Source organism: Magnolia sinica, chromosome 4 (assembly GCF_029962835.1).
Source record: "Magnolia sinica isolate HGM2019 chromosome 4, MsV1, whole genome shotgun sequence".
NCBI classification, from domain to species: Eukaryota; Viridiplantae; Streptophyta; class Magnoliopsida; order Magnoliales; family Magnoliaceae; genus Magnolia; species Magnolia sinica.
This window is the reverse complement of record NC_080576.1, coordinates 32,997,461-33,018,482: the sequence shown is the minus strand read 5'-3', so window position 1 is coordinate 33,018,482 and position 21,022 is coordinate 32,997,461. Positions and strand designations below refer to the sequence as shown.

The 21,022-nt window shown below is 37.0% G+C and overlaps 1 long non-coding RNA gene across 1 annotated transcript; it reads right to left on the bottom strand.

Annotated features, from left to right (window-relative positions):
- Positions 1–15,236: 15,236 nt before the first annotated feature.
- On the bottom strand, positions 15,237–17,674 carry LOC131244443 (uncharacterized). Its single transcript, XR_009170282.1, has 3 exons — positions 17,432–17,674; positions 15,535–15,796; positions 15,237–15,435 (listed from the first exon to the last, which is right to left on the bottom strand). It is a non-coding gene; the product is annotated as an uncharacterized LOC131244443 (long non-coding RNA).
- Between the last annotated feature and the right edge of the window lie 3,348 nt (positions 17,675–21,022).

The following is a 21,022-nucleotide window of genomic DNA, read 5'->3' as shown; positions in this document are numbered from 1 at the left end:
CAATTATTAATCATGAATAGCCATCAGTACGCTGTTTACGTTAATATTAGTTATTATAAATGATATTAGTATGGTATCCATCACCGTAAAAATATTATCATTAATAATAGATTATACTATTTTATTACCATTGTAATACTTATTATTACCATGGTCGTAAATATTAATTATATGATTAACATTAAATTGTAACTAACCATATTATTACATTGTGTTTAAACTACACATACATTATAGTTCAACTCCTAGAACTAAACCCTAAAACCTAAGTAATACAAACCCTAGGTTAAGACCTTAGCCATAAATAGTGTGTAAAGTTTGGATCTAACCATATGACTTTACAATTTATAGTAGAATTTGATTCTAAGGGAACACGCACCTCCTAGTGATGACGTAGGCGGTTAAAAACATAAGGTGATGATTTCTTCCCCTTGAGCTTTTCACTTTTCCATTAACTTAAGTGATAGTTAATGATTTATTTTTGGTTAATAAGTGATATCTCTATCTCATAATTATTTATGTTAGTTGTTGGAATCAAATCCTAGATTATGTGCTCAATATTTATCTTAAATGAACATCTATATATTGCACTTGTATACTATCTCATGCGTGTGGATTATTTATGGATTGCTTGTGGAACTTAAATTGGTACATTTATTAGTGGAGAACCCCACTATTATTTGTACATCCAGACTTGGGATGTAACTTGATTGATTGTGTTTATAATGGACCTTCGACTTAGTGGTTACTTGAATGATGGGTTAAATGGAATATTAATGTGGGCCTACCATCCATGGGTTGTTGTGTCTAAGTGGTTTTTGAGGATAGTCTTTTATCGTATAGTTTTGATACTTGCCCTATGTGTATATGGCTGAGTTTTGATATTTGCCTTATGTGGCTCAGTTTTGGTATTTGCCTTATGAGGGTTTGATGTATTAATTTTGTACAACCATGCGATGGTAAGTTCCACTTGATAAATTATGATTGACCACTAGTCGATTATGTTCTATTAAACATCCCCATATTGGAGTTTCATGAGCCAGGGATGGTGGTATGGGACCTATGCTCGAGCTGTCGGCCTACGCTGGGTGATGAACCCCCCATAGTGACCTTTAAGCTTTATTAAACTGGCGGTTGTTAATAGAATAATAACAGATGGGCTAATCATGCATTCATAACATACGGGAGATGACGGGTGGCTAATTCTGAATGTTGTAGCACGTGCTTATAGGATTTAGTTGTGATATCGTTTCGGTAGCTCCCAGACCACCGACTATCAGCCCACTTTCTGTGAGCTTAGAACTATGCATGTACGATGTACTTTTGCTAGTGACCGACCACATGCATGAGTTTTGCCTAAAAGCCAGTTGGATGAGCATACCCAGTTGATGTGCACTCACACATCCATGCATTTAATAAGATTGTATCGTGTATTTTTTTTAATGTCTTTTTGTTTACAACTATGCTTACCTAATGTAGCGGTGTGTAATCTTGAGGAGAATTCACACTGAGCCAGTCACTCATTCATCGAATATATAACCGTACAGGTAGCACAGGTGGCCTAAATGATATTCATGATCAGATTAATGAGGTACAGGGTACGATTGGCTTTATCTGCCAAGAGAAGTTGTGTGATCTTGCAGCTCAAGTTTATATATAATTTATTATTTCTCATATGTTAATTTATATAATTCTTGTATTTATCAACATAGAGACATTGGTTTGTATAAGTCATTTGGGCAGCCGCTCGTATAATTTGAATGTATATGAAATTTCCTTTATGTTTGATTTGCTCCTATTCCGCTTAAATGCTTACTCTGAAAATGAAAATAAGATATATATATATATATATATATATATATATATATATACACACGTGGAATTTGGTTATCTTTAAAGGTTAACACTAGGGTTTTTAGAAATCTAGTCATATACTTGGGTTTCGAAAACCCGGGGCGTTACAGTAAGCATCTCATACTTTTGCTTCGGCAGTAAGGCACTTTTAAGTATCGTTCTATCCAAACCTGCTTAATTTGAGCATGCCTTTCACCTTATGATAGTCATTTCTTAATATCTTGCTTTAATTTTTGCAATGCTTGGCCATAAGCTCGATGCCTAACTTCTTATGAATCGATCCAACTACTACAGTATATGTTGATAGCTTAAATTGATTATTGTCACAATGATAACCAAGGGATGTGTGTTCCAATAACACATTTATCATACAATTATTCATCATTGAATTCCATTTTATTGATTTTGCACAAGATGAGGAAGCTCTATATGTTATTGAGATTCCTGATGTTGGTAATTGAACATTCAACACACACACACACACACACACACACACACACACACACACACACTCACACTTCATTATCTAATATAGAAAAATCACATATAAAATGTTAATAATTGCAAGATATTTATTCCGATATTAAGATCATAATTTTTATACATTGCTTCTGCAAGATTATCGCGAAATTAGCTCAAGCATCTTTTTCTCTTCTAGTTGGTTCTCTAGTTTGTATCTCTTCATCAGAGACGTCGTTATCACTTTCCTCCATTTCGATTGTCCCACCATGAAATTCATTGACACATAAATGGTATTCCTCATCTAAATTTGTATTATAGCTTATATCATTGGAATCATTGAGAAGTACATCACTCCTCTTATTAATAATATGATTATCGATGATGCAACATGCAATTACAATCTTCGTATGCATCTCTATCAGATAGTTCAATGTGTTCTTTAATATAGAAAATCGTGCTTTCAAAACTCCAAAAGCACATTCAATGACATTTCTTAATGACAAATAACGAAAATCAAACAACTCTTTCTTGTCCCTTGAAAGACAACCTTGCTTAAATTCTTTCAATGGTAACGAACGCTTCGATATCGGGTGCAAGGAAGCCATGAGTATTAGAAAAAATGGCATCAACTAAGTAGTACTTACCTTTAGGTAGAGGTAATTTTCTTTCCCATGTGCGTGCTAATGCTAGTATACATGAATTTGTGGTAAATCCTTCCCAACAAGCAAGAACATATAGAAATTTTAAATCAAATGAATGTGCTACCGAAATATTTTGAGATATGAACCCCTTTCTATCATGCCATGGACCTTAATCTTTCATTAAAATATTCATTGGGACATGTGTACCATCTATGACACTGATATAATCTTTAAAATATGGGAAGAATCGTTCATTATTTTGTATTTCCCGAGGTATGCTTGGTTGAAGAGGTAGTATAAATATGTCATAGAATTTGACAATTGTATTTAATACTTTGTTAAAGTATCGACTTATAGTTTCTACTAAATGATTGAAATGATGTCGTAGAATACAATTTATTATACTATAGATAATAAATATATAAAAACATTATTAATTGTTCTTTTTGGCTAACTTCAAGCATGCCGGCCAAGTGGCTACTCCCACAAATGAAATCTTGTAAATGAATAAATTAATCCTTATTCATTCAAATATGGTCAAAGCAAGTTGTATTGATTTCATTGAGAATCGAATTGGTAGACTGCAGACCTGTCCAGTTGCAGGACACTCAAATATCAATTTTATCCTCCTCTTCCATATAATTTACACCGACCGCTGCTAATACAGTGGATGCAGCATTGTACATCATAGTGGCAGGTGATGTAACCTTAGTTACTACCATTAATAAAATAATCAATTTCTCAGTTATGTCATCTGTATTTGAGTCCAAATTATTTAAATTCGCCATTTATAACCTGTTCACTGGACATTTGTTAAATTCATTACATTTGGTAGATGTGAGCTATAAAAATAAGTGTGTTTTCATATGTCACAATGATTTATGTGTTTTTTCCACTCAATCCATCCACTTTTATAAATAAGTTTATGGTATGATCTCAAAATTGAGAAAAATCCAAATCTTAAGTGGAATACATCATAAGAAACAATCTTTATTGAATGCTAACCATTAAAAAACTTCTTGTGGTGTGGTCCACCTGAGATTTAAATCTACCTCATTTTTTAATCAAAAACCTAAAATGATTTGTAGAAATTTACAAAAGGCATGGATAAAACACATACATCATGTTGGGGTCCGTAAAGCACTGACCAGCAGCGAGGTGATTACTGGCAGCGTCATAGAAATGGGATTGTGTAAAAGTTAGTCAGTACGCTTTTATCCTAATAGGTTAAACTCTATTGGGCCCACCAAGTATATGTGGTTGATCCATGTCGCCCATCCATTTTTCCAAGCTCATTTTAGGGGTTGGACCCAAAATTAAAGCATATCCAAAGCTCAAGTGAACCCACCAAAGGAAACAGTGGGAATAATGATTTTCACCATTGAAACCTTCCTAGGGCCCACGGTGATGTTTATCTGGCATCTAAATTGTTCATTAGATCACGCAGACATGGATGAAGGGAAAACACAAATATCAGCCTCATCCAAAACTTCTGTGGCCCCGATAATTTTCCAACAGTAGATGTTTAATTCACATATTTTCCTGTAGTGTGGTCCACTTGAGTTTTATATATGATTCATTTTTTGGCTTAAGTCATAAAATTATCTAGAAAAATGGATGGATGGACTGGGTAAAATAAATAAATCATGGTGGATGAGTTTACTCAGTACGCTATTACTCAGTAAGTAGTCCATTTCCGGCGTCACCGGCCAAACCATTGGTATACCCGTGATGCACCTTAGTAGGTGCATCCCTAATCTTGGGGCCACCTTAATGCACGTGTGTTATATCCAATTTTTCTATTAGGTTACAGGAACCTGGATGAAGGAAAAAAACAAATATTATAATGATCAAGAACCTTAAAGGCCCACACATTGTTTTTAATGTTGGATATTCAATTCCAAATGTGTTTCACTTGAGATTTGGATATGCTTCATTTTTAGAGCATATCCTTCAATGACCTGTATATACTATTGGACGGCATGGATATACTAAACGTATAACAAGGTGGGCCCCATGGTTTAGGAAATACCCGTTTTAATTCGTTGCGGGTAAGTATTGAATTTAACATATGGTGGCTTCGTAGCTATTGATGTTTGCTTTTTTCATTCTTATAAAAAAAAATGACGTGGACCACTTGAATGATAATTGGAAATCTACTCTGACCGCAATGTGACTCACTCTATTTTAGGCCAAGGGCTTAAATTCCAGGCCCATTGGTGGTTCGAGTCGATCACATAGTTGAAAATAATGTACAGAAGCAATTGTAATTGTTGAAATTGTTTTCATTCGTATGGCCCGCTTGAATAATATATTTGGGCCTAATTTTTTTCTCAAAGCTTAAATTTTAATGGACTATATAATGGTTGGATTAGATACTAACGATTTTTAAGGATCCAACAATTAGATCGATTTTAAATCCCTCGATGATCGGTTCAAAAGTTTCCCTAGTTAATTTAATTACACTTCAATAGTTGATTTGGTAGTAAGATGATTTGATTGTGTAATTAAGTGATGGATTAATTGATGGATCGTTGTAGACCCGATGAATAGTGTATCTACAACTTAAGACCCAAGATTGATAATGTGTGATTCAATCCAGGATGATATGATGGTCCATCTTGGAAATCAACAGATGAATGGCTTAATTTATGGATCAAGATTTCTCCCAACGGTCAGATTGATTCTAATTCAAACATCAAAGGTCAAACTATATCACGATATGGTTATCAACCATTATAAAAGGTTCCTATCCTAGTTTGGATAGGTTTTAACAACTGTTTTCAAAGTCTAATGGCTAGCTAAGATGATTAAGTGATGGTTATCTATTAACAGCTGTAGATCTGATTCACTGTGGATCTTGATGTACACTGATTGGTCCATGGTTACCTTGAGGAGTCCTAATATAAATATATTATCTATCTTAAGATTAATCAGTTTATCTAGAATCTCAATGCCAGGAATTGCTCACCAACAGTTCTATGATCATTAAAATTGTCCCAGTGAGTTTTCTCCGGTTGAATCTAAAATGATGTGGTGATTAGATTGATATACGATTGGGTATATAAGCTAATCTAGTTTGTGGGTTGTACAACCATTCATAATGTAATCTACGTTGAGAGATCAATGGTTTATCAAATGCGAATTATTCTCAAAACTTACAGATATGTTGTGATTTGACAAAGTCTAAAATTCGATGGTTAAGATGATAAAATATGAATCATCGAACGATAGATTATAAAGTATTCTGACACACACATAACTCAATTAGATCTTGCTAGTAACACCGGAGTTCAGAAAAGTATGAGGTGCTACACACGGCTTTTTACTAAAGTCCCAACTCATTCATCATCCCTTTTAACTAAACAAATAACTTCTTTGAATGCTTCTGTCACTGCCGTGTATTCAGCTTCGGTTGTGGAAAGTCCAACCACTTACTAAAGGTTCAACATCCAATTGATAACTCCACCCACTAACACAAATGAGTAACCAGAAGTCAACCTTCTATTACACAAATTCCTTATATAATCCACATCTACATAGCCTACAAGTTCTCCTCATAATTTCTGAAAACTGAGACATAGTATGTCATACCTCTTATGTACCGAAGTAACCATTTCACCACTTTCTAAAGTTACTTGCCGAGGTTTGACATATATCTGCTCACAACATCATCCGCATGTGAAATATTTGGTCTTGTACAGACCATAACATACATAAGACTGTCAACCGCGCTTGAGTAGGACACACGATACATATACCATTTTTCTTGATTTGACGTATGACATAAACCCAAAGAAAACTGAAAGTAAGCAGTGTGGGGTGTACTGACGGGTTTAGCCTTTTTCAGCTCAAACTTAACTAAGACTTTCTTAAGATATTTCTCTTAAGACAACCATAGCCTGCTCCTTTCCATGTCCATATGTATATTAATGCCGATAATCATTTTTGCAACTCTCAGATCTTTAATCTCAAATGTATTGGATAGTTGAGCCTTCGATATGTTAATTTTAGACATACCATAGCTGGCAATAAGCATAACATCAATATTCAACATCAGAATAATAAATTCTCCATCACTCGATGCTCTAAAATAGATAAAATGATTAAATTCTCTCTCATAAACCGACTCAACATGAAATAATAAAATTTATTGTCCCACTGCCTAGGTGATTGTTTTAAGTCATACAATGACCTCTTTAACATGCAAACTAAATTTTCATTTCCTTGCACCTTAAACCCTTCATGTTGCTTCATGTAGATCTGTTCTTCTAGTTCTCCGTATAGAAATATAATATTCACATCTACTTGTTCCTGCTTTAGATTATATTGGGCAACCAAAGGCAATACAAATCTGATAGATATTTGCTTTGCCACTAGCACGAATATCTCACTGAAGTTGACACAATTCTCCTAAGCACAACTATTTGCTACCAATATAGCCTTACACATATCCAGTTTCTTTTGATAAATCTATTTATGACAAATCACTTTCTGCCCAACGGGTAGCTCAATCAGCTCCCACGTTTCATTTTTATACAGAGAGTCCATCTTATCAACATCGTTGTCATCCACTTCTCCGCATCTGTTTTCTACTGCTTCATGAAAAGTATACGGATCCCCCTCATTTGTAACGAGTGCAAATGCAACATTTAATGAATTCATGTATCTCAACAGTATCATGTGATCCCTTAGTGGATTTCTCCTTACGGGTGGCTCCTCCACCTCTTCCTATACATCTACATGTGGCTTAGGTTCTTCAAGTATTTTTCCCTTGTCTGTTTCAACATCAATCGTTAATTTTTTTTTTTCATTTTCTTATGTCCATCCTTCCAAAACAAAGAGCCTTCATCAAACTTGACATTCTAACTAAATATGATTTTTTATGAAACCCGGTCATATAATCTGTATCCTTTCACCCCATCACCATACCCGACAAAAGTATACTTCTTAACCCTTTGGTCAAGCTTATCTCTCTCAACTAATGGTATATGAGAGTAAGCATATGTAGACACCTCACCTCAGTCTGATAAGCTTGATTGAACAAAAATCTCAATCCATACCCTTAACCTTAAGCCAAACACAAACCCTAAAAACCCTAAAAATCAGTTAACTTAATCGCAATAACCCAACATAACCTTAAAATTGGTCCCAGACCCAAACTCTAGGAAAAACCCAACCCATAAAGTTAAACGTTGAGTCAACCCATTGAGTCAACTCACCCGGTCATCCCACATAGCTTACCTAATCAATTCACATTGTTAAATCAAGTCCATAAACCTCTTTTGGCCCAAGCTCATTATAAAGCCCAATTCGGAGGTAAGGGGAGACAACAAAGCAGCTTTGGAGGACCAAAGTTTTCCACATATATATGAGGAACCTTCCTCTAAAGCTAAAGTATGAACGGTAGCCAGGGTGTCGCTCTCCATGTGGCACTAGTCGTACTTCAGCCAGCTGCTCACTCAAGTGCAACTTTCCTCCTTGCTTATTTCATGTATGTGTAAAACTTTGAAATTATTCTGATGCCCCTCCCTTAAGCCAAAATTACACATTTTTCCATCCAAACCAACACATGAGATTTTCCACATGGCAATCTCAAATCCCAGCCATCCAAGCCCTTTTTAACCTTAAGCTTTATAGGAATTATTGGAAAACTAGGCTGGAGGGCTATAAATACCCCCATTCCCTTCACATTTCAAGCATCCACATCCATCCACTATAATCCCTACCCATCCATAATCCATATCCATCCATAATAATTCCTACCCATCCACAATCAAACACACATCCCACCAAGGAGAGTGAGAGTGAGGAAGAGAGTTTAGCTTAGGTGTAGCCCTAACACTATCCTTTTGAGTGTGATCCAAGTTCAATCTAAGCCACTCGATATGATCCTTGTGACATTATCGTTCACCCAGCTATTTTCAATCAAGCTTCATCTAGTCATAGCATTTTGCATAGCGCAACATTCATATCAATATTCAACACACTTTTGCACCAAATCAGCTTGGAATGATGCTCTAAAGCTTGCCAATTTCATTGGACCATGCTCAATAGAAAACCCACCAACTACTTCACACTTTGTCACAAACATTACACGTATTTATACACGAGAATTGAATCCTAACCCTAAAGAACAGTCAGATCTTGTGAAGTAAAAACCGTACATTTGTATGGGCAGAGTAAGTGCCTAACACATTCCCTCCCTGTAACCATGGTCTCTTACTCAAAATCTCTGATCGCAAAACCAAAGAGTCATCTTAAAGCAGGAAATCTTCGGATCTCTACCCTGACATTTATATAAGGTCTAGCTGACTGTAGAGATGACGAAATTGGCTAGTGGTGACTCTAGTCAAACATAATCAATCAAGTATAGTGCAGAGCCCTTGAAAGATGAAACCTGTGGAGAGATAGAAACCTCGAGTCGATTCCTTCCTGGGATCCCAATGTCCACAGGATCACAACCAAATATCCGCAGCCCCGAATAATCAACTACCTTACCACTCTATACTTCTTTTGAAATTTTGCAATCAATAACTATAGATGGAGATTAATTTACCAAATAACAAGCCATAAAGATGACCTCTACCAATAGCTCCTTGCCCAACACAGAATTACTTAACATACTTTGGGCCCTTTATAAAACAATCTGATCATTCATTCAACTACGCTATTTTATTATGGTATATGCCTCACTGTGTTGTGCCTCACTATTCCCTCATTTTTACAATATTAGTTAAATCCCCTAAAAGTAAATTCTCTATCATTATCTGTCCTCAGAATTTTCACTTTTTCACCATGTCTAATTTTCAATCATTCCTTTCTATATATTAAAAGTGGCAAAAATATCAAAATTATACTTTATAAATTAAACCCAAACCTTTCTAGAGAAGTTGCCAATAAATGTAATAAAGAATGATGACCCTCCTCCAGAAATAATAGGCAACGGTGTTACACATCCGAATGAACATAATTTGGCTAACCTTTACTAACATGCTTTCCAGTTTTATAGCTTAATCTTGATTATTTTTCATATATGCAATGCTCACATATATCTAAATTAAAACTTTTAAGACTAGGAATTAAATGATGATCAAGAAATACCTTCATACATTGCTCACTCATGTGGTCTAGGTGCGCATGCCACAAACGTGCCTATATAGACTTTATTATAGATGTTGCAGCTCCACCAAATATAATATTTACGATCAACTTGTAAAGATTTCCTTTGCTTTATACTTTCATAACTGTGAGTGCCCCTTTTGAAACCTTCAAGACACCTTCATAACTAACGAACTTGCACCCAAGTGCATTGAGAGCTCCTAGAGAGATCAGATTCATCTTCAAATCTGAAACTTACCTCACATCGGTTAGAATACACTCCACCCATCAAACATTTTGATACGAACCGAACCAATTTGTACCATCTTACATGCATGATCATTGCCAATAAGAACCAGGCCACCATCATACTCGCTATATGTGTTGAACCAACTCCAATGAGGACACATATGGTATATACCTCCGTATCCAAAATTCACTCCTGATAAAAGTAATCGGTCTTAAACACTGCTAACACATCACAACCATCCGTTCCTTCACTTAATTAAGTTGAATTAGATTCCTTTGGTGAATCATTTGATTTCTCCTCCTCCTGGGTTTTGTGATATTGACAGTCCTTATTCATATATTACACCCTCTAACAATTCCAACACTTTAATTTACCTTTACCTTTCGACTTGGATCTAAATCATGACTTTCCCTTCTCTCGCTTAGATTGTCTTCCCCGAGCAAACAATGTATCTATGTTATTCATTCTCAACTTCTTCAAATGAATGGTTGAGATAACGTGTCAATGTCTAAGGAATCCCTACCAAAGCACAAAGTATCAATCAGATACTCATAAGACTCCGAGAGAGAGATCAACAAAATTAAGGCCTTATTTTCTTCATCGATCTTCACCTCCACACTTGTCAACTTGCCAAGCAACTTATTGAAGACATTAATGTGTTAAGAGAGATCTGATGCTTCCGACATCTTCAGAGTGTAAAACCTTCTCTTTATATATAAATGATTTATGAATGATTTCGTCATGTAGATGCTCTCCATCTTCGTCTATAATCATATGGTAGTCGTCTCATTGATTACATTATGAAGGAATTTATCGGCTAAGCACAATTGGATTGTATTGATTGCCCTCTGATCAAGTTCATCATAACCCTCTTCCTTCATAATTTTTGGACGTACTGTTTTCCCAAGGAGTGTATGTTGTAGCCTTTGTTAAACTAGGCGGGCTTTCATCTTCAACCACCATAGTTCAAAATAATGTATACACGTGAACTTCTCTGTCTCGAATTTCACATTTGATCCACTAGGTGCCATGTTTCTAGATTCAAACCTAAACCCTAACCATAGTCTGTTATACCACTTGTTAGGCATTGATACCCCTTAATGGGCGTGGAAGAAACCTTAGATATGAATCAAGCAAGCAATGGAGAAAGAAAATTCCAAGCAAACACAGAACACATGAATTTTACATGGAAAACCCTTTAGGAAAAAACTATGGCACAAAATGATGATCAATCCATTATAATCCGAAGAATACAAGAGATGGAAACCCCAATTTCCCCCTTTAAAACCTTTGAATTCGTGCTAGGCTCCTCGCATCTTAACCATAATCGCAACTTAATAATAGTATTTATACTCTCTACATGTAATTAGATACAAAACACATGCACTTATGCAAACCGTTATTTGAATTGTGAGACCTTTAGTCGGACCGAGTCAAACTGACTCACACACTTTCGGTCGAACTGAAAATATGTGAAAGTGGACAGCGTGCTTCCACCATTCACCCCTAATTCAGTCGAACCCAAACTAGCATCGGTTAAACCAAATGACAGGGCTTCTCTACACCAGATTTAACGCACTAGATCAACAAGGTTAGTACCATGTTTAGCAAACAATTTTCAATTAGTTCGCGGTTAGGATCTTAGTGGGCCCAAGATTTGGAAGCATTAGGGCACTTTCATGCACATGTACAAGGACCATCTTTATTCACATGTGTTGTCATTTAAATCTAGATAGACAGGTGTAGTCACCTACAGAAATAGATTTGTCAAGTGTACCTGCATGGATAGTATATAGAGGGCGGTGGAGGTGTCGATCACGGCAGGGGAACCTTCGATGCCTAAATCAGGCAGGTAAATTAAAATATCTAAGTCGGCCTTGAGCTAAGATTTTTGTTACTTACCTTCCTTCATCCGCAATGGGAGTATTTTTAGGGTTGAAGGAATCGTGTTGGGATTGCATATCTTATAGAATTTCGTAAGGATACGCTACATAGGGATATGCTAAGATCTTATCTTGGGTATGTATCTTCCTCTGAATTTATTGCCCAGCTCACCTCAGTCGGCGTGATCTTCGACTCTGTCGGATCTGATCCATTGATTCATGGTGGGATATTCTTTGAGATCCTTACTTCACCTTGATGGTGGTCGAATTGCTCAGCTCCGGGAAGGGCTCATTGCACCTGGGCCCTGTCTTTAAGGAGCTTGGCTTGAGGTCGATCTCTCCGCTGGGAGGATCATTGTCAATGTCATCCAAGCTCTATAAAATTTATGCTTTATTGTTTTGGAGAACTCACTCTAGTGCCCTTCCCGTGTAGAGTTGCCATTTCCACCCCACAACAGCCTCGATAATCACACTAACACACTGGTGCTACTTGAATGGGGTGGTCTAATAATTGGGCTGAAAGGGTAATCCTAATTCCTGACCATTGTTTAATGGAGTTGAATTTTCTTTTTAACGGCTACATTGATGGTTAGAATCATCCTTTCATGGCAAGATTCCTACCTTGCACTGTGTATGATAACATAAAGAACACAGATGGTTCTGCTCCCAGGACCATCTCTGCATGTGGGTCCAAATGTGCAAGATCCCAGCTATTCATTTGGCCAGCAAACCAATGTATTTGTACTGTCGCTACACCAAAATCCCTCTTTTGGAATGGTTGAAAACCGTTCCTAAATGGTTTAGGAACAGTTTTCAACAATGGCTAAATAGGGCATTGCAAAAAAATTAGGGACGGTTGAAAACCGTTCCAAAATTTTCAATTTTGAAATGGTTCTAAACCGTTCCTGAAATAGGGCATCCCAAAAAATTAGGGACAGTTGAAAACCGTCGCAAATTTTCATTTTGCAGCCCAATTTTTAATTTTTGGGAAAATTATTTTTTCTTATTTCAGAATGATTTTAAACCAAAAAACTGTGCAACTACGAGCAAAAGCTACTAAAATTTTGACCGTTAAAAAGTTCAAACACTCAGATTTCACAATTCTCCACTTATTCTTCAGTAATTCATTTGCTTGAAACAGATTTAGCAAACCATATAATCTTTGATTTTTTACCTTCATTACAGTTTCTTCCTTCCACATATTAAATCACTTGAAGAAAAGACCTTGAAGAAGTACTTAATACATACAAAAATAAATAAATCAATGTACAAATAAGCCCAATTCAAATTAACGAAAGCGAAAAGGAAAAAAAAAAAAGAAGAAAAAAGAGTTAACGAACTATCAACCTGAAACATATTCGAACAGCCTTGGGTCAGCTTTGATGGGAATAAGGCCCAACCTATGAGCTAGGACTTCATCTTGGACCACAATGCGTTGTTTGCAACAAAGACCTTTTCAATAGCAATTGTAGGAAGATGCATGCGAAGGAGACCGTGATTAAAATTAATAAATAAAAAAGTGATTGTCTACACCAACCATTCAATGCAACAGCAAAAAACTGAGCCAACCATCTCAAAAGATGGTTTATAAACAAAAAGGAAAAGTAAAGGCATATAATGCTAACTAGATGATGCAACATCGCAACATTAAGCACATAAGAGGACGATGGAGACTATGAGAGACTGATGAAAATGAAAGCCAATCTCAAACATGAAAAAGAGATCCAACTGAGAACAGTTAAACCCCAGAATGGAAGACAATTCTAGAAAACATGGTGAGTCAACTCAAATTTGCTAAATACCTATATGAAATCTTGTACAAACCACTGAATTAGGGATACCAAACTCACCGAGTCTTGGCTGGGCATGTAAAGAAGCCAACACATGGAAAAGAATCATAAACAAGTAAAATCTACTTCCCATCCAAGGGGAATTTCATGACCCCTATGCAGAGAATTGTTTTCCAACAAGGGCACGAGCATTACACAAATGAAAACTGTTGTGAGCTTCAAAGATCAAAGATCGTAAGGGAAGACATAATCCAGTCAGCATTAACAACAAATTCTGCTTATAGAGTTCACCGACTGAAGAGTTGTTTAGGTGTAAATCTCATCATCAGTTCTCTCTGCTTGTACTTCCAAACAATATATGCAACCATACAGGTATTAGAGAGCATCTACTAAGGAAAACATAAAGACTAAAGGAAGATTGAGTATGAGTTAAAACATACATGTAGTGTAACATTGTGAACCTAGCACATCAACTGAGATGGGAGACTTGGGTAGTTAGGAATATGTAAGTTTGCAGTTCTTTTAGTTAAAACTGCCACCTGTCACGTAGCAACTCATCCTTAAACATACATATTTCAAAGGGACATATCAATTTGTTCCTCAGCGAAAGCAAGTCCACTTGGTTTTGGCGAGTTCTAAAGCCTTGGTTGTTGTAGCACTTATGTAATTTTCACTATTTATTTAGATGTCTCAGAAGCCAACACCAATTAGTCGGGATAAGGCTTTGATGATGGTGATTTAGATGTCTCATAAGTGGCAAACAAACTGAAGAACTGAGAAGCATAAAGCAGTTGGAAATCAAAACTAGAAACCAAAAGCTAAACTTTTAAATGAATTACCTGATATGCAAGAGTATGACTGTTGGCAATTCCTCTAGATTTCAATTCTTCAATTATTAAACTGATACAATCTTCCACCTGATCTCTATAAGAATCCTTACATCCTCAACATAACTTATTGGTGGTCATAGTCATCCTTTAGTTATCTTTTCTTTCTTTCTTTTTTTGTCTTTATCTTTGATCTTTTTGGTTATGAGCTATGACTCATCTATAGTGTGACCCACTGTTTTAAAAAGTTGAAATAGATGTACAAAGTTGAATTCTATATAATGATAAAGGGATGGGAGAATTCAGTAGCATTTGACTTTTACCTTGAGTAAGCCATGCAAAAATATGATAGTCGGCTTGTTTTGTTGTTTGCTTTCCTTCATACTCAAGATCAAGATAGGCAGGCGTCCTTTCTCAGCGGCCTACAAATGGCAGTAAATAAAAAAATAGCTGATGAAATCATAAATATTCAGCGCCTTCATCAAACATCACAATGGCACGAGAGATAGATTGTACATTAAGCTAAACTACAACTGATTGTAGGAGATCATTTGCACCTATAGATTCCAGATAGATGATCAATTTTATCTCAACATTGGTGCCTCTGTAAAAATCAAAGCTCCCTTCCTATAAACAACAAAACATAAATCATTCATAGTTGGAAGTGGCAGGTTGAATTCGGAATCTGGAATACTAGGCATGGGAGATCTGATACTCGGAAAGTACTGGAACTCCACCATCGGGAGCAGCAGTCATCTGACCACCAGAACTGATGCCGCCCACCATTGTTTCTTGCAGAAGTTGAACAAGAGAGAAATATATCCATCCTAGGAATTATATGGAAGAAACAAGGACTGATCTTCTGCATATATGGAAGGCTTTGGGGTTTTCTGATTTTTGAGTAATGGTCCAAGCACAGTGTGTTGCACCTTATGTAGAGTGTGGATCTCACCCACATGAAGTTGGTCCATTCACGTCAGCTCCTTTCCTACTGGAGGTGGACAACTTGGGTCCGATCTAGTGGATCCGACCCGACCAGACCCAACTCGGTACCGTTCCGAACAGAACCGATGGTCTAGATCGGGCCTAATCGATTATAATCGTCCAGATCCGACCTTATTTCGAGTCGGGTTCGGATATTACTGTATCCGGATAGATCCGGTCCGAAGACCTGGACCGAATGGGTCCGAACCGACCCAACCCGAACAAAAAGGTTAGATTTGTTTTTTCCCCCTTTCTTCTTACTGTCTTTCATCCAAAATCTTTTTTTTTTCTTTTTTCCCCCCTAATTTTACAAACATGGGTTGCTTTCAACTCATGAAATTTCAATTAAAAAAGGGAAATTCCAAAGAAACAGGGGAACCCATTTTCTCTATTTTTTTTTAGATATTTCTAAATTCCTGCCTTTCACAACCCCTTTTTCTATCATTTTGGGAAATGGGTTTTGTTATTGAATCCATTCCATTGCTTGTTCATAGTTTTCAAGATCTGGGATACAAGAAAAATCCAATCTTTTTGAGGTTTTGGTCGTTTCTTTCCATTTCAAGAATTGGGTTTTCTCTGAAAGCTAAAAATATTGAAATTTTCAGAGAAGTATTTCAGATGCAAAATAGTAAGAATTCTCTCTCTCTCTCTCTCTCTCTCTCTCTCTCTCTCTCTCTCTCTCTCTCTCTCTCTCTCTCTCTCTCTCTCTCTCTCTCTCTCTCTGTCCTAATTTGGGAAGTGGGTTTTTACTGAAGTGCTTGAAAATTTCAATCTTTTTTATTTTTCTAAGCTTTTTCCTTTTATTTCAGGAATTGGGTTTTCCCTGATAACTAAAACCTTGAAATTTCAAAGTAGTTTTTTTATGCCTTTGTTGAAAAAAAAAAAACTTTGAAAGACTCATATCTGGAGATAAGTTGCAATCCGATCCGAACTTTGCACAAAAATCGAGTCAAACTCGGATTGGTTCAGACCAGTACATGTTCGGGACAGACCGAGTCAACTGACTCAAACTCGGTTCCGGTTCAGTCCGGGTTTGGGTTGGACCATGTAAAATCCGGACCGAGTCGAGTTGGGCCAAATCTGAGCCAACTCGGTCCAATGCCCAGCTCTACTTCCTACATAAATCACACAATCATTTTCGTATCTCACGTAAAATCGTTTGGTAATTCTCATAATTTTCTCAAGTGAAATTAATAAAATATGATATCAGCATTAAAGATCTTATTCAAAATTTAAAACATAATAATATTATGTAGGGAAGGATTACTATATCCAATTGTAGGTCAGCTATATGATTCTAAAATCGGTGGGATGGGACAACTCTAAAAATGGCCCATTTGGGGCAATGCACACTAGACGAATGAAATAATCAAAGTCTATGTCATGCTTTGGGACTCAACTATGAACCAGTCCAATCTCCATTCTACAACTATGAAACACCCCAATACGATACAACTAAAATACAATCTCAATAGTTGCAAGCAAAGTCTATGGAAGAATATAAAAAACTACAAACACGTTTCCTTAAAATGCATCAATAATATTACATTGGACTCCCTTGAAAATGAAAAGATTGACTTCCATATCAACAAATAAGACAAATAGGTCAAAAATGACAAAGCAGCCCATCAGGATAAACCTTCTGAACATGTTGCACAACATACCAATGGCTTTTAGCTTGCCTCTTTCTCGCTCCACCAAATCAAATGTCCGACCAAGATGTAATAGGAAGCAGGCCGTCTAGCCCTCTAGCATGTTGCAAATGCATCACACTATCATGCAAGGTTTGTAATAGGAAGTCCTAACCTATAGAGTATAAAAAATCATGCAATTAGAGACAACACTCTCAACTAACTGCTAATCCAGTGAGAGCACCAACCATGCTCAAAAAGAAAAAAAAGAAAAAAAGAAGAAGAGAGGATTAAGATCCTGGGACACCTATCCTTCATGAATTGCCTTGAGTACATTGCATCATATAATACCCATAGCCATATATAGAATCCCCCATTCAGTTGGTAATATAGAAAGATAAATGTGCATTGGGAAGAGCATCCAAATTGCCAGTCCAGCAAAAACATTTCTGCCCAAATGATATGCAGAGTTTAGGAAATGTAGAAGTTGGAAAAAGACCACCCAGTAGAAATATAATCCCAAATGCACCTTAAACTCAGACCATCATATTCCTAAATACCGGATAAAAGTTCTTCAATCCATCTCTAATCCAGGATCAAGGAAAATACATCTAATTAAAAACCATAAATAAATACAAAAGAAATCTATTCACACAATGAAGCCATCAAATTTTGAGAGAGAGAGAGAGAGAGATTTGCCATCCAAACACAATTAATAAGAAAAACAATCTACATAATAAGTGCACCAAGAAAATCCTAGCCATTCAAAGCTACTTAAAAGCAATAGCAGATTCAACTCTAATGCAGTCTGACTCAACAGATGCAATTTTGAAGTGCACTCACCTAATCCATCATACACTGGTAGAGTAGCCAAGATTTCTTCTGCCATCATCAACATATCATGAGCCCTGTTTCCTACCACGACTTCATATCATCTGATACGCCATTATTAGAGAATCATAGCACCGCTGTACATGACGTGGCCAAATAGACTAAAGCAAGAAAAAAAAAGGAAGAGAGAGACTAATACTCTGCCCCATTGTAATGTTGATAAGCAGACAATTAGAAATTACTTACAAATTGCATATGGGTTAGAGAAGTTCTACAATGGGGCCCACCTGACAAATCGGACCAGATCTGGAAGTAGCGTTCTCTTCTCAGGAATTTAGACAGAAAACCTTGCTTTGTTATAGTTCAAATTGGTATCATGAAATTTCATGATTACTCAGCCTATGTGCTGCAACTATACAGATTACTTCATAAAACTATATTAAAAGTAATTACCAAATACTGATTTTTCACCAAAAGTTTTTTCACACAATCACCACTGACCCTTCGGGTCTACCCAACTTGACAGCTCTTGAATTGAGGTTTCAACCCATGGTTAGAGATCTTGGCCTCAAAACCAGGCTGTTTAGCTCAAACAGGTGACAGCTTATAAAGAAAAGGTGGACAGCTAGAGAAAGAAGCTTCAACCATCTGTTGAAATAGCCTTGTTGTTGGAGTCCAAAAGATCAATAAGCAAATCCTACCTGATAGAAAGGTTGGGTCTTGTACACATAACATTTTGACACATGTTCGCTCCCTAAAAGATCAATCAGCAAATCCTCCAAAAGAAGCTCGTAACCCTCCAATAACTTCTTCTCCTTGCAGAACCCCCGAATCGGACAACCAACGGTCTCGAGATCGCCTGCAACACTAGACTCCATCATCTTACGATACAATTCCCACACTAGATTAGTTTGCCCAGCCAGGAGAGAAGCCAGCAAAACCACATTCCAGACCATAAGATTCAGTAGAGATTGAACCTTCAATTCTGAAAACATGTATGAGGCCTCTTCGATCTTCCCCTCTTTAGAGACAATTTATGTACGTTTCTAAGGAAGCAGGCTCGGCTCAGCATTTTTTCAAACACAAGAGGGTCGTTACAGTATTCAGGACCTTGATGGTTAGAAGAAAAAAGAAATTCAAGAGAAATCAATGAAATGGCTTCAACCATTAAAAAGCTTAAGAGATTTCTGCAATGAAATTTCAAACAAACCTCAATATATTACCTCCAAGTTGACTCGCTAATCAAGAGGAGAATAAAAACCCAAACCATCAAACTTCTACAAAACTAATTAGTATAAGATAGATTTCCAAATGAAATAGTCCATTACCGAATAGAAACAATGAACCACTAATTATTGTTTTGGAGGTTGAGGCAGTTGCTAGAGAGGGCAGAGATGGGGTTGGGGATTTTGGGGCATTAGGGTTTAGGGGAGGTTGTTACCAGATCTGGATTTCAGGAAGAAATCCTATGCGATTTGGGGAACAAACCCTCTGTTTCACTATTTCACTAGCGGATTTTCACGATACGGGTGATGGATGCACAGCCATAGGGAATACGTGATTTGGGGAACAAACCCTCGTGTGCATTGTAGGAATGAGAGGGAGAGAGGAGCTGCGAGATATTGAGAGAGGAAAAGCGGATGGGAGCCGAAATAGAGAGAATCTGATGGGTATTTTATTTTATTTTTTTAACATTTGGTATAGTGAAAGACCATTTTAGATCAGGAACGGTTTAGGCCGTTCCTGAACCAAAATCCTAACCGTTCCAAAATGAAGATTTTGGTGTAGTGTCCCACCTAATGAGGAGGGCCCACCTTATTCTCGGGCCACTACACCGAGAACATCGAGCCCATTTAAACATTGGCTCATGCATGGAGCATCCTAGCCATGCATCAAGAAGAATGCATGGTGTAGATGACCTAGCCTGACAATCCATTCGAAAACGGGAGGAGATTGGGTACTACCCCCACCAAGTCCTAGCTAGAGACAGACGGTCCTGTTAGGGAATCTGTGACGCCCACTGTGATGTACATGTTTTATCCACGCAGTCCATCCATTTTAACAGATCATTTTAGGCCATGAACCCATAAATGAAGCAGATTGCAGGCTTAAGTGAACCACACCAATGGAAAAGGTGGGGATTGAATTCCTAACATTGAGAACTTTCTAGGTCCACTGTAATGTTTATTCCCCTTAAGGGAAGTTTTCAACGGTAAGATTTCAATCCCCACTGCTTCCTTTGGTGTGATCCACTAGAGCCTTCAATCTGCCTCCTCGACTCAACTCGACTCGAAAAAGCTTGATTTGACTTGGTTCAAAACTGAGTTCGAGCTGAGTTAAGATGATTTTTTTAGCTCGAAATATTCGAGCTTGCCGGAGCTTAACTTGACTCGGATTGATCCCCAACTCGAATTGAACTCAGATCGAATCAGTTTGGTGACTCAGTTATTTTGATATTGATGTTGCTCAACAAGTGTTTGATGAAATGACTCAACAAAGTGTTGACCGATGGCGAGGAAGGTATGGATATGAAACAAATACCCTTATATCTTGATTTTTATGTTGTCTACTAAGTGTTTGATGAAATACCCATCAATTGATGTTGTTGCTTTACATTCCGTGAGAAATTAAAAGTGCACTACATGTGTTTGAGAAAATGTTGCAAGGCTCTATCTTGGCTCTAACTCGAATCGAATTGGCCTAAGCTGTTAACCTAACCGAGCTGAGTTGGCCAATCAGGCTCGAGGACTAAGCAGAGCTAAGTTCGA